We start from the raw sequence: 13987 nt of genomic DNA, 5'->3' as shown, positions 1-13987 counted from the left end.
CGCACATTTTCCCGCAACACCCGTGTGAAAGAGGCCTATGTAGTCTGGTCCTGCAGTCACATGTTACTCCATCTGTAGCTCAGAGGGCTGGAAACTGTGTAACTGTTACCGAAAAATGTATCCTTTCGCAGTTACTGTTCCGTTGCTAGGGGCCACCTTTGAGCCTGTGATAATACCGCCCATTTCGGACTATGATGTGTCTGTTTACTGTCATGCACCTGTATTTTAATATATGATGTGTGATATGCCACGTGACGTGTCCTATGCTGCTGTGAGACGCCAGCGTGATGCTTAAGTTATGCACCACTGTGGGTTAAACGTCTTGTGTATACGATGTATATCGTAAGTGGTGACATCACAAGTGGTCTGATTTAGCACCTGTGATGTCACTACACACGATATAAAAACAGGAGAATGCCCATGTGAGCGATATATAGGACTTTAATAGAGGTGTGAATGTAAAGGGTTAATGACCATGCAGAATGCAATGGTGGGCGGCATTAGGGGGCAGTGTAAGTCTAGTACATCCCCACGCTGCGTAGCACCTTCATATACTTGAAAATGGAGGCGGCCAGGTATGCAGAGAACGCTGCAGCTGCTGGTATAGCGAGGACCAGCCACACTGCAGTTGATAGTTAGCTAGCAAGTGGAAGTGAGTGACACTGGCAGAATGGTGCACCGACAGCTTGCCCCATAGTCAAATGCTGTGTGGCTGAGAGTGAGCCAAGCCGGGGGGCTGGATGCATCTATGTGAACAGCATGCAGAGACCCCACCGTCTATGCATGGAGCTATCTTCATCACCACCACCAGGGGGAGACTCCAGGGCCGAGATGTCATCATCACCCATTGAGCTGCTGGGTGCAACACTAGGACCAGCTCGTCCCCCGAGAAGCTTGTTGTCTGTAACCATGGAGACACATAGGTCTGCATAGGGGCTGTGTACACAAAACTGCAGGAGATTTTTAACCCTAGATGCACTGGAGCGATTTCCGTGTAAAACTCCTCATTGTCTCCAGTTAGGATAATTAGCAGCTTCTATGGGGGTCAAGAAGATGTTACCTCTGCGCCCGAAAATATCAAACACCCGTACTGCGTGCCATCCTGACAATGGCTTCCTGCAGCCGCCGCTACACCGCCCTGGACACTAGAGGGTTAATGGGTATCAGGAAAGGAGGTATCACACATGATAGGTTTAGATACAGTCGGTCAGCAGACAGTATCACACAATAGGATTAGATACACTCGGTGGACAGTATCACACAATAGGATTAGATACACTCAGCAGACAGTATCACACAATTGGATTAGATACACTTAGCAGACAGTATCACACAATAGGATTAGATACACTCAGCAGACAGTATCACACAATAGGATTAGATACACTCGGTGGACAGTATCACACAATAGGATTAGATACACTCAGCAGACAGTATCACACAATGGGATTAGATACACTCGGCAGACAGTATCACACAATAGGATTAGATACACTCGGCAGACAGTATCACACAATGGGATTAGATACACTCGGCAGACAGTATCACACAATAGGATTAGATACACTCGGCGGACAGTATCACACAATAGGATTAGATACACTCTGTGGACAGTATCACACAATAGGATTAGATACACTCAGCAGACAGTATCACACAATAGGATTAGATACACTCGGCGGACAGTATCACACAATAGGATTAGATACACTCTGTGGACAGTATCACACAATAGGATTAGATACACTCGGCAGACAGTATCACACAATAGGATTAGATACACTCGGCGGACAGTATCACACAATAGGATTAGATACACTCGGCGGACAGTATCACACAATAGGATTAGATACACTCTGTGGACAGTATCACACAATAGGATTAGATACACTCGGCAGACAGTATCACACAATAGGATTAGATACACTCGGCGGACAGTATCACACAATAGGATTAGATACACTCGGCGGACAGTATCACACAATAGGATTAGATACACTTAGCAGACAGTAGAATAAATGGTACATGGTCTTTTATCTGGGCCGATAATCCGCCTTCCAATCATATTTACGAAAATGATCCAATAATTGAGACGTATAAATGCCATTAAACAATCGTCACACGTGATGGGTTTACATGCACCCAACGTAGACTGTGGAAATGATTTTACACTAAAACTCTACATGATGGGGATTGTAGTGCTGTGGAGGTTACATTCTGGAGATGTAATAATTTGGATTATGGATTATGTGTAATGGCTTTCTGTAGGCTGCAGTGACACTTCTCAGCCAGGAGATGGCGCTCTTTATGTGTTCATATCCATAGTGCTGATACTTGTTAGCGTCTGTTCACATTCTGACAATCCCTGTGTATCTCAGGGCAGAAGCCGCTTCCATGGTTTTTCATTTTGAATGCTGCGGTCGGTTCTCTCAGTTTAGCTCTAATCCTGACACTGTCCCCGAGGGGTCCGGGCGATAACTGCGCTAATGATGGACATGTACAGTGTATGTGCGGCCTGGGAAACCGCGTGTGAACCGCAGCACAGAACTAAGATTATTATGTGTGATACTGTCTTCTAAGCCTCGGTATCTAATCCTGTCCTGTGTGATACTGTCTGCTGAGCTGTGTATCTAATCCTATCATGTGTGATACTGTCTGCTGAGCCGTGTATCTAATCCTATCCTGTGTGATACTGTCTGCTGAGCTGTGTATCTAATCCTATCCTGTGTGATACTGTCTGCTGAGCTGTGTATCTAATCCTATCCTGTGTGATACTGTCTGCTGAGCTGTGTATCTAATCCTATCCTGTGTGATACTGTCTGCTGAGCTGTGTATCTAATCCTATCCTGTGTGATACTGTCTGCTGAGCTGTGTATCTAATCCTATCCTGTGTGATACTGTCTGCTGAGCTGTGTATCTAATCCTATCATGTGTGATACTGTCTGCTGAGCTGTGTATCTAACCCTACCCTGTGTGATACGGTCTGCTGAGCTGTGTATCTAATCCTGTCCTGTGTGATACTGTCTGCTGAGCTGTGTATCTAATCCTCTCCTGTGTGATACAGTCTGCTGAGCTGTGTATCTAATCCTGTCCTGTGTGATACTGTCTGCTGAGCTGTGTATCTAATCCTATCCTGTGTGATACTGTCTGCTGAGCTGTGTATCTAATCCTCTCCTGTGTGATACAGTCTGCTGAGCTGTGTATCTAATCCTGTCCTGTGTGATACTGTCTGCTGAGCTGTGTATCTAATCCTCTCCTGTGTGATACTGTCTGCTGAGCTGTGTATCCAATCCTATCATGCGTGATACAGCCTGCTGAGCTGTATATCTAATCCTATCCTGTGTGATACTGTCTGCTGAGCTGTGTATCTAATCCTATCCTGTGTGATACTGTCTGCTGAGCTGTGTATCTAATCCTCTCCTGTGTGATACAGTCTGCTGAGCTGTGTATCTAATCCTGTCCTGTGTGATACTGTCTGCTGAGCTGTGTATCTAATCCTGTCCTGTGTGATACTGTCTGCTGAGCTGTGTATCTAATCCTGTCCTGTGTAATACTCATACCTCCCAACCGTCCCAGATCCGGTGGTACAGTCCTGCTGGTTATAAATCCCCCGTGGACTGAGATGTTCGCTCTGTATCGGAGTGTCAGCTCCTCTGACTTGTTTGATCCCACGTCTTACTGAACCAACAGGAGACTATGGGGCGGTGTAGGGTCAGACTGGAAGACTTGGGATTGCCCTTGTCAGTTCTGTTTTAGGTGGGGGGCACCTTAGGGTCAGGCTAGGAGTCCTACCATTGGGCTCTTACCCTTTTCTTTATTTTATGGCTGTTTATTAAAAGTTACATTTTAGTTTATTACCTGACCTACCTGTTACTGTGACTTTCTGGTGGCCGACCCACCTGTTACTGTGACTTTCTGGTGGCCGACCCACCTGTTACTGTGACTTTCTAGTGGCCGACCTGCCTGTTACTGTGACTTTCTGGTGGCCGACCCACCTGTTACTGTGACTTTCTGGTGGCCGACCCACCTGTTACTGTGGCTTTCTGGTGGCCGACCTGCCTGTTGCTGTGACTTTCTGGTGGCCGACCCACCTGTTACTGTGACTTTCTGGTGGCCGACCTGCCTGTTACTGTGACTTTCTGGTGGCCGACTCACCTGTTACTGTGACTTTCTGGTGGCTGACCCACCTGTTACTGTGGCTTTCTGGTGGCTGACCTACCTGTTACTGTGACTTTCTGGTGGCCGACCTACCTGTTACTGTGACTTTCTGGTGGCCGACCCACCTGTTACTGTGACTTTCTGGTGGCCGACTTACCTGTTACTATGACTTTCTGGTGGCCAACCTTCCTGTTACTGTGACTTTCTGGTGGCCGACCTGCCTGTTACTGTGACTGTCTGGTGGCCGACCTGCCTGTTACTGTGACTTTCTGGTGGCCGACCTGCCTGTTACTGTGACTTTCTGGTGGCCGACCGACCTGTTACTAGGTCTTTCTGGTGGCCGACCTGCCTGTTACTGTGACTTTCTGGTGGCCGACCTACCTGTTACTGTGACTTTCTGGTGGCCGACCCACCTGTTACTGTGTCTTTCTGGTGGCCGACCTGCCTGTTACTGTGACTTTCTGGTGGCCGACCTACCTGTTACTGTGACTTTCTGGTGGCCGACCCACCTGTTACTGTGACTTTCTGGTGGCCGACCCACCTGTTACTGTGACTTTCTAGTGGCCGACCTGCCTGTTACTGTGACTTTCTGGTGGCCGACCCACCTGTTACTGTGACTTTCTGGTGGCCGACCCACCTGTTACTGTGGCTTTCTGGTGGCCGACCTGCCTGTTGCTGTGACTTTCTGGTGGCCGACCCACCTGTTACTGTGACTTTCTGGTGGCCGACCCACCTGTTACTGTGACTTTCTGGTGGCCGACTCACCTGTTACTGTGACTTTCTGGTGGCTGACCCACCTGTTACTGTGGCTTTCTGGTGGCCAACCTGCCTGTTACTGTGACTTTCTGGTGGTCGACCTGCCTGTTACTGTGACTGTCTGGTGGCCGACCTGCCTGTTACTGTGACTTTCTGGTGGCCGACCTGCCTGTTACTGTGACTTTCTGGTGGCCGACCGACCTGTTACTAGGTCTTTCTGGTGACCGACCTGCCTGTTACTGTGACTTTCTGGTGGCCGACCTACCTGTTACTGTGACTTTCTGGTGGCCGGCCCACCTGTTACTGTGTCTTTCTGGTGGCCGACCTGCCTGTTACTGTGACTTTCTGGTGGCCGACCTACCTGTTACTGTGACTTTCTGGTGGCCGACCCACCTGTTACTGTGACTTTCTGGTGGCCGACCCACCTGTTACTGTGACTTTCTAGTGGCCGACCTTCCTGTTACTGTGACTTTCTGGTGGCCGACCCACCTGTTGCTGTGACTTTCTGGTGGCCGACCCACCTGTTACTGTGACTTTCTGGTGGCCGACCCACCTGTTACTGTGACTTTCTGGTGGCCGACTCACCTGTTACTGTGACTTTCTGGTGGCTGACCCACCTGTTACTGTGGCTTTCTGGTGGCTGACCTACCTGTTACTGTGACTTTCTGGTGGCCGACCTACCTGTTACTGTGACTTTCTGGTGGCCGACCCACCTGTTACTGTGACTTTCTGGTGGCCAACTTACCTGTTACTATGACTTTCTGGTGGCCAACCTGCCTGTTACTGTGACTTTCTGGTGGCCGACCTGCCTGTTACTGTGACTGTCTGGTGGCCGACCTGCCTGTTACTGTGACTTTCTGGTGGCCGACCTGCCTGTTACTGTGACTTTCTGGTGGCCGACCGACCTGTTACTAGGTCTTTCTGGTGGCCGACCTGCCTGTTACTGTGACTTTCTGGTGGCCGACCTACCTGTTACTGTGACTTTCTGGTGGCCGACCCACCTGTTACTGTGTCTTTCTGGTGGCCGACCTGCCTGTTACTGTGACTTTCTGGTGGCTGACCTGCCTGTTACTGTGACTGTCTGGTGGCCGACCCACCTGTTACTGTGACTTTCTGGTGGCCGACCCACCTGTTACTGTGACTTTCTGGTGGCCGACCCACCTGTTACTGTGACTTTCTGGTGGCCGACTCACCTGTTACTGTGACTTTCTGGTGGCTGACCCACCTGTTACTGTGGCTTTCTGGTGGCTGACCTACCTGTTACTGTGACTTTCTGGTGGCCGACCTACCTGTTACTGTGACTTTCTGGTGGCCGACCCACCTGTTACTGTGACTTTCTGGTGGCCGACTTACCTGTTACTATGACTTTCTGGTGGCCAACCTGCCTGTTACTGTGACTTTCTGGTGGCCGACCTGCCTGTTACTGTGACTGTCTGGTGGCCGACCTGCCTGTTACTGTGACTTTCTGGTGGCCGACCTGCCTGTTACTGTGACTTTCTGGTGGCCGACCGACCTGTTACTAGGTCTTTCTGGTGGCCGACCTGCCTGTTACTGTGACTTTCTGGTGGCCGACCTACCTGTTACTGTGACTTTCTGGTGGCCGACCCACCTGTTACTGTGTCTTTCTGGTGGCCGACCTGCCTGTTACTGTGACTTTCTGGTGGCTGACCTGCCTGTTACTGTGACTGTCTGGTGGCCGACCTGCCTGTTACTGTGACTTTCTGGTGGCCGACCTGCCTGTTACTGTGGCTTTCTGGTGGCTGACCTACCTGTTACTGTGACTTTCTGGTGGCCGACCTGCCTGTTACTGTGACTTTCTGGTGGCCGACCTGCCTGTTACTGTGACTTTCTGGTGGCTGACCTGCCTGTTACTGTGACTGTCTGGTGGCCGACCTGCCTGTTACTGTGACTTTCTGGTGGCCGACCTGCCTGTTACTGTGGCTTTCTGGTGGCTGACCTACCTGTTACTGTGACTTTCTGGTGGCCGACCTGCCTGTTACTGTGACTTTCTGGTGGCCGACCTGCCTGTTACTGTGACTTTCTGGTGGCCGACCTGCCTGTTACTGTGACTGTCTGGTGGCCGACCCACCTGTTACTGTGTCTTTCTGGTGGCCGACCTGCCTGTTACTGTGACTTTCTGGTGGCCGACCTACCTGTTACTGTGACTTTCTGGTGGCCGACCCACCTGTTACTGTGTCTTTCTGGTGGCCGACCTGCCTGTTACTGTGACTTTCTGTTGGCCGACCTGCCTGTTTCTGTGACTGTCTGGTGGCCGACCTGCCTGTTACTGTGACTTTCTGGTGGCCGACCTGCCTGTTACTGTGGCTTTCTGGTGGCTGACCTACCTGTTACTGTGACTTTCTGGTGGCCGACTTACCTGTTACTGTCTGATGGCCGACCTGCCTGTTACTGTGACTTTCTGGTGGCCGACCTGCCTGTTACTGTGACTGTCTGGTGGCCGACCTGCCTGTTACTGTGACTGTCTGGTGGCCGACCTGCCTGTTACTGTGACTTTCTGGTGGCCGACCTACCTGTTACTGTGTCTTTCTGGTGGCCGACCTGCCTGTTACTGTGACTTTCTGGTGGCCGACCTACCTGTTACTGTGACTTTCTGGTGGCCAACCCACCTGTTACTGTGTCTTTCTGGTGGCCGACCTGCCTGTTACTGTGACTTTCTGGTGGCCGACCTGCCTGTTACTGTGACTGTCTGGTGGCCGACCTGCCTGTTACTGTGACTTTCTGGTGGCCGACCTGCCTGTTACTGTGACTTTCTGGTGGCCGACCCACCTGTTACTGTGTCTTTCTGATGGCCGACCTGCCTGTTACTGTGACTTTCTTGTGGCCGACCTACCTGTTACTGTGACTTTCTGGTGGCCAACCCACCTGTTACTGTGTCTTTCTGGTGGCCGACCTGCCTGTTACTGTGACTGTCTGGTGGCCGACCTGCCTGTTACTGTGACTTTCTGGTGGCCAACCTGCCTGTTACTGTGACTGTCTGGTGGCCGACCTGCCTGTTACTGTGACTTTCTGGTGGCCGACCTGCCTGTTACTGTGGCTTTCTGGTGGCTGACCTACCTGTTACTGTGACTTTCTGGTGGCCGACCCACCTGTTACTGTGACTTTCTGGTGGCCGACTTACCTGTTACTGTGACTGTCTGATGGCCGACCTGCCTGTTACTGTGACTGTCTGGAGGCCGATCTGCCTGTTACTGTGACTTTCTGGTGGCCGACCTGCCTGTTACTGTGACTTTCTGGTGGCCGACCCGCCTGTTACTGTGACTTTCTGGTGGCCGACCCACCTGTTACTGTGGCTTTCTGGTGGCTGACCTACCTGTTACTGTGACTTTCTGGTGGCCGACCCACCTGTTACTGTGACTTTCTGGTGGCCGACCCACCTGTTACTGTGACTTTCTGGTGGCCGACCCACCTGTTACTGTGGCTTTCTGGTGGCTGACCTACCTGTTACTGTGACTTTCTGGTGGCCGACCCACCTGTTACTGTGACTTTCTGGTGGCCAACTTACCTGTTACTGTGACTTTCTGGTGGCCGACCTGCCTGTTACTGTGACTTTCTGGTGGCCGACCCACCTGTTACTGTGACTTTCTGGTGGCCAACTTACCTGTTACTGTGACTTTCTGGTGGCCGACCTGCCTGTTACTGTGACTTTCTGGTGGCCTGGTGGTCCTTTCTCTGGCACCGCCCCCCCAATACTTGACCACATACCTTTTACATCCAGGGACATCTCCTGTCATGTAGACCTTCTCTTTCCTCTTCTCCTCCGTTAGACCGCCATGAGAAATTCTTTCAGCCACATCTCATCTCTACAGTTTGTAACACAGACACGTTAGATTTCTCAGTTTTTCCATCAACCTCCTCACCCTGGTGTCCCCACAGTGTCATCCTGCTGCCACCCCCAATACTGTGCCCATTGTGCCCCCCATGCCCCAGGAACTATACTGCTGAACAAAATGCTGACCCTAATAGACATAATTGGGGTCATTTATCAAACTGGTGTAAAGTAGAACTGGATTTCCAAAAGAGCTGTCAAATATGAAAGGTGGAATCTGATTGGCTGCTATGGGCGACTAAGCCAGTTCTGCGTTACACCAGTTTGATAAATGACCCCAAATGTCCCTATAGTGTCCACAGCAGCTATTATGTCCCCTAGAGACCCCGAGTAATAATAACACCCTATATTGTGCTCCAGGCAATAATCCCTGTATAGTGTCCCCAGAAATAATAGACTGGCCTCTACAGTGCCTCCCCAATAGAAAGGCCCCCACACAGAAGTGTCCCCCACGCTGCCCCCCACACAGTAGTGTCCCCCACGCTGCCCCCCACACAGTAGTGTCCCCCACGCTGCCCCCCACACAGTAGTGTCCCCCACACTGCCCCCCGCACAGTAGTGTCCCCCACACTGCCCCCCACACAGTAGTGTCCCCCACACTGCCCCCCACACAGTAGTGTCCCCCACGCTGCCCCCCACACAGTAGTGTCCCCCACACTGCCCCCCACACAGTAGTGTCCCCCACACTGCCCCCCACACAGTAGTGTCTCCCACACTGCCCCCCACACAGTAGTGTCCCCCACGCTGCCCCCCACACAGTAGTGTCCCCCACACTACCCCCCACACAGTAGTGTCCCCCACACTACCCCCCCACACAGTAGTGTCCCCCACACTGCCCCCCACACAGTAGTGTCCCCCACACTGCCCCCCACACAGTAGTGTCCCCCACGCTGCCCCCCACACAGTAGTGTCCCCCACACTACCCCCCACACAGTAGTGTCCCCCACACTACCCCCCCACACAGTAGTGTCCCCCACACTGCCCCCCCACACAGTAGTGTCTCCCACGCTGCCCCCCACACAGTAGTGTCCCCCATGCTGCCCCCCACACAGTAGTGTCCCCCACACTGCCCCCACACAGTAGTGTCCCCCGCACTGCCCCCACACAGTAGTGTCCCCCACACTGCCCCCCACACAGTAGTGTCCCCCACGCTGCCCCCCACACAGTAATTTCCCCCACACTGCCCCCCACACAGTAGTGTCCCCCACACTACCCCCCACACAGTAGTGTCCCCCACACTACCCCCCCACACAGTAGTGTCCCCCACACTGCCCCCCACACAGTAGTGTCCCCCACACTGCCCCCCACACAGTAGTGTCCCCCACGCTGCCCCCCACACAGTAGTGTCCCCCACACTACCCCCCACACAGTAGTGTCCCCCACACTACCCCCCCACACAGTAGTGTCCCCCACACTGCCCCCCCACACAGTAGTGTCTCCCACGCTGCCCCCCACACAGTAGTGTCCCCCATGCTGCCCCCCACACAGTAGTGTCCCCCACACTGCCCCCCACACAGTAGTGTCCCCCGCACTGCCCCCACACAGTAGTGTCCCCCACACTGCCCCCACACAGTAGTGTCCCCCACGCTGCCCCCCACACAGTAATTTCCCCCACACTGCCCCCCACACAGTAGTGTCCCCCACACAGTAGTGTCCCCCCCACAGTAGTGTCCCCCCCCACACTGCCCCCCATACAGTAGTGTCCCCCACACATTAGTGTCCCCCACACTGCCCCCCCACACAGTAGTGTCTCCCACGCTGCCCCCCACACAGTAGTGTCCCCCACGCTGCCCTCCACACAGTAGTGTCCCCCACACTGCCCCCCACACAGTAGTGTCCCCCACACTGCCCCCCACACAGTAGTGTCCCCCACACTGCCCCCCACACAGTAGTGTCCCCCACGCTGCCCCCCACACAGTAATTTCCCCCACACTGCCCCCCACACAGTAGTGTCCCCCACACAGTAGTGTCCCCCCCACACTGCCCCCCATACAGTAGTGTCCCCCCCACACTGCCCCCCATACAGTAGTGTCCCCCACACAGGAATTTCCCCCAGACTGCCCCCACACAGTAGTGTCCCCCACGCTGCCCCCCACACAGTAGTGTCCCCCACGCTGCCCTCCACACAGTAGTGTCCCCCACACTGCCCCCCACACAGTAGTGTCCCCCACACTGCCCCCCACACAGTAGTGTCCCCCACACTGCCCCCCACACAGTAGTGTCCCCCACGCTGCCCCCCACACAGTAATTTCCCCCACACTGCCCCCACACAGTAGTGTCCCCCACACAGTAGTGTCCCCCACACAGTAGTGTCCCCCCCACACTGCCCCCCATACAGTAGTGTCCCCCCCACACTGCCCCCCATACAGTAGTGTCCCCCACACAGGAATTTCCCCCAGACTGCCCCCACACAGTAGTGTCCCCCACATTGGCATCCCTCCCATAATAAATTGCCCCCCCACTGTGCCACACAGTATCCCACCATATTCCCCACACGTCCTCTGTGCACCCCGACCCCCTTATGTCCCCCAAGTTGGCACATAAAATAAAAAAGAAAAAAAGAAAGAAGGAAGGAAAGAAACCCTAAAAGCTAAATACTTACCTGCGCTTGCTTGCAGAGACGACACTGAGTCCCGGCACAGGCGCGCGCAATGACGTCATCACGCGTGCCTGCACCGGGATTTCACTACCGCATAGGCTTCAGGCCTACTTGGCCTGAAGCCTATGGCGGTGATCGGTGGCAGGGAACTATGCGCTCCGCTCCCTGCCCCGCCGCAGTATGTGGGACTGGGTCACGGGTGTCAGCTCTTCAGCAATGAGCGCTTCCATCTGTATTGATGGAAGCGCTCATTGCTTCTGTGCCTGCTGGCACCCCCTGGGCACGCCACTGTCTGCCTGTCTTCTGCCTGTCCTGACCTATTCCCCAACTACTGTTGTGCCTGAACTCTGCCAGGCCTGAATCCAGCCTGTCTCCTGGTGTATATGTACTATGCCAGCCCTGAGCTCTACCCATCTGACCGCTTCCTCTGCTCTGGTACTGAATGCTGTTGTCCTTTGCTAGTTTCTCATCAGCTGATGTGTATGGAAACTACAGTGCTCTTGGGGTAGCAATCTGGGAATTCTCCACAGCGAAGTCCAAACGGTTTCCAGGCCTGCAATACTGTAGTGCTGTACAAAATACCGCACCAGGAGAACCACAAACCCACACCACAATGCAGAACAATATACCGCCCCCGCAGAACACCATATCACAGGCAGCACAATATACCGCCCCCAGCAGAACCAAAAACCACAGTGCAGCACATAATACCGCCACCCTCACCACATTATACAACTGTATCACAGTCCTGAGTATGGTGATACAGTTGGGTTCCGAGGACACCTGCAGCTTTTGGCCAAGTACCGAAGTACCCGATGATCCATCATTAATTAATGGTGAGCGCATCAGCCGGTGTTTATAAGGAGGGTTCAGGCTCCTAGGCCCGGTAGCGACTGCTACCTCTGCACCCCTATAGCTACGCCCCTGCTCCCCCCTGGTCATCAGTCCACCAGCAAATTTCCCTGGAGGGTCTATGGCCAGTCTGCCCCTGCTCCGATTTCATATGCACTGTGCTGTGCTCCATAAGTTGCTTTATTTCGTCAGAAATCCTCTATGGGACCACACAGAGACACTATATGGCGGCACACGGAGCATCTGCAGTAATACAGACCCGTAGGGGCTCTCAGGACCAAAGTGTTGGCTTTGCCATATCAGGGAATTGCTTACAATGCAGCTCCCTAAGGCCTCCTGCACACAAACATGTGCTGCCCGTGGCCGTATTGCGGACCGCATTTTCGAATCCGCAATACACGGAAGCCGTTCCATGGGCATTCCGCATCACGGATGCGAACCCATTTACTTCAATGTGGAAGATGCGGAATGGTGCGGAACGGAAGCACGGAACGGAAATCCACAGAAGCACTACGTAATGCTCCCGTGGGGTTTCGTCCCGTACTTCCGTTCCGCAAAAAGATAGAACATGTCCTATCATTTTGCGGAATGGCCGGATCGCGAACTCATTAAAGTGAATGGGTCCGCGATCCGCTGCGGCTGCCCCACGGACGGTGTTCGTGTGCAGGAGGCCTAATGCAGTGGTCTCCAACTTGCACCTATCAGCACATGCTGGGAGTTGTAGTTTTCCGACTAGTGCATACTTGCAGGGGTGTAACTGTACTTCATAGCAAAACAAAATGGGGCCCCCAGCACCTAGTGCAAGAAAATTAAAACAGTAAGTCTTGATAGGAGTTGTGTAATCTCTGCTCCTGGGAGGGCCGGGAACACCCGAAACACCTCGTCTCCCAGAGAACATGAAGTCCTTGTGGTGAGGGAGTCAGAAGAGACCTCCTGCTGCACCCCCATCATTGCGTCCATGGCTGATGAGTACCTAAAGAAAGGTACAATGATTGGGGAATGCTGAGCCTTGTAGTGCTGCAGAGGAATAGCTGTATACCACATGCACAGCGCTACCCCCACCCTACCACGTGATGTCATTTATACACCCACCTCTACCTTATGATGTCACCTATACACAGGTCCTACCTTATGATGTCACCAATGCACATACCACCTACCTTGTGATGTCATTTATACACAAATCTCTACCTTGTAACATAGTATATAAGGCCGAAAAAAGCCGTCCGTCCATCCAGTTCGGCCTGTTATCCTGCAGGTTCCTCCAGAGGAAGGCAAAAAAAAAACTGAACCTCCAGAAATACATCCAGACCCCTCTCTAGTAGCTATAGCCTGTAATATTATTACGCTCCAGTAATACATCCAGGCCCCTCCTGAATTCCTTTATTGTACTCACCATCACCACCTCCTCAGGCAGAGAGCTCCATAGTCTCACTGCTCTTACCGTAAAGAGTCCATAGTCTCACTGCTCTTACCGTAAAGAGTCCTCTTCTATGTTTGTGTACAAACCTTCTCTCCTCCAGACGCAGAGGATGTCCCCTCGTCACAGTCCTGGGATAAATAGATGATGGGAGTGATCTCTGTGATGCCTTGTGATGTCACATCTTACACACTACCTACCATGTGATGTCACAGAGACACTCCCCCTAGCCTGTGATGTCACACGCTTAGTTTCTATAAGTGGGTGCCCCATCTGTAGCCCCTAAAGTACTCCATGCACGGCCATTACATGGTTAATACGCTGCCGCTGACATCAGATCTCCTTGTGAAATGCA

The 13987-nt window shown here is 52.8% G+C and overlaps 1 protein-coding gene across 1 annotated transcript in view; it reads right to left on the bottom strand.

The window, feature by feature from the left end:
* The window catches only part of CFAP100 (cilia and flagella associated protein 100), a 31868-nt gene extending 18136 nt beyond the window's left edge, over nucleotides 1-13732 (bottom strand). The window contains exon 1 of the mRNA XM_044301896.1: nucleotides 13688-13732. The gene's annotated coding sequence lies outside the window, so the exon portion shown is untranslated. The remainder of the gene's footprint in view (nucleotides 1-13687) is intronic.
* Nucleotides 13733-13987: the final 255 nt, after the last annotated feature.

Source organism: Bufo gargarizans, chromosome 7, assembly GCF_014858855.1.
Source record: "Bufo gargarizans isolate SCDJY-AF-19 chromosome 7, ASM1485885v1, whole genome shotgun sequence".
NCBI lineage: Eukaryota > Metazoa > Chordata > Amphibia > Anura > Bufonidae > Bufo > Bufo gargarizans.
This window is presented reverse-complemented; position numbering and strand designations above follow the sequence as displayed.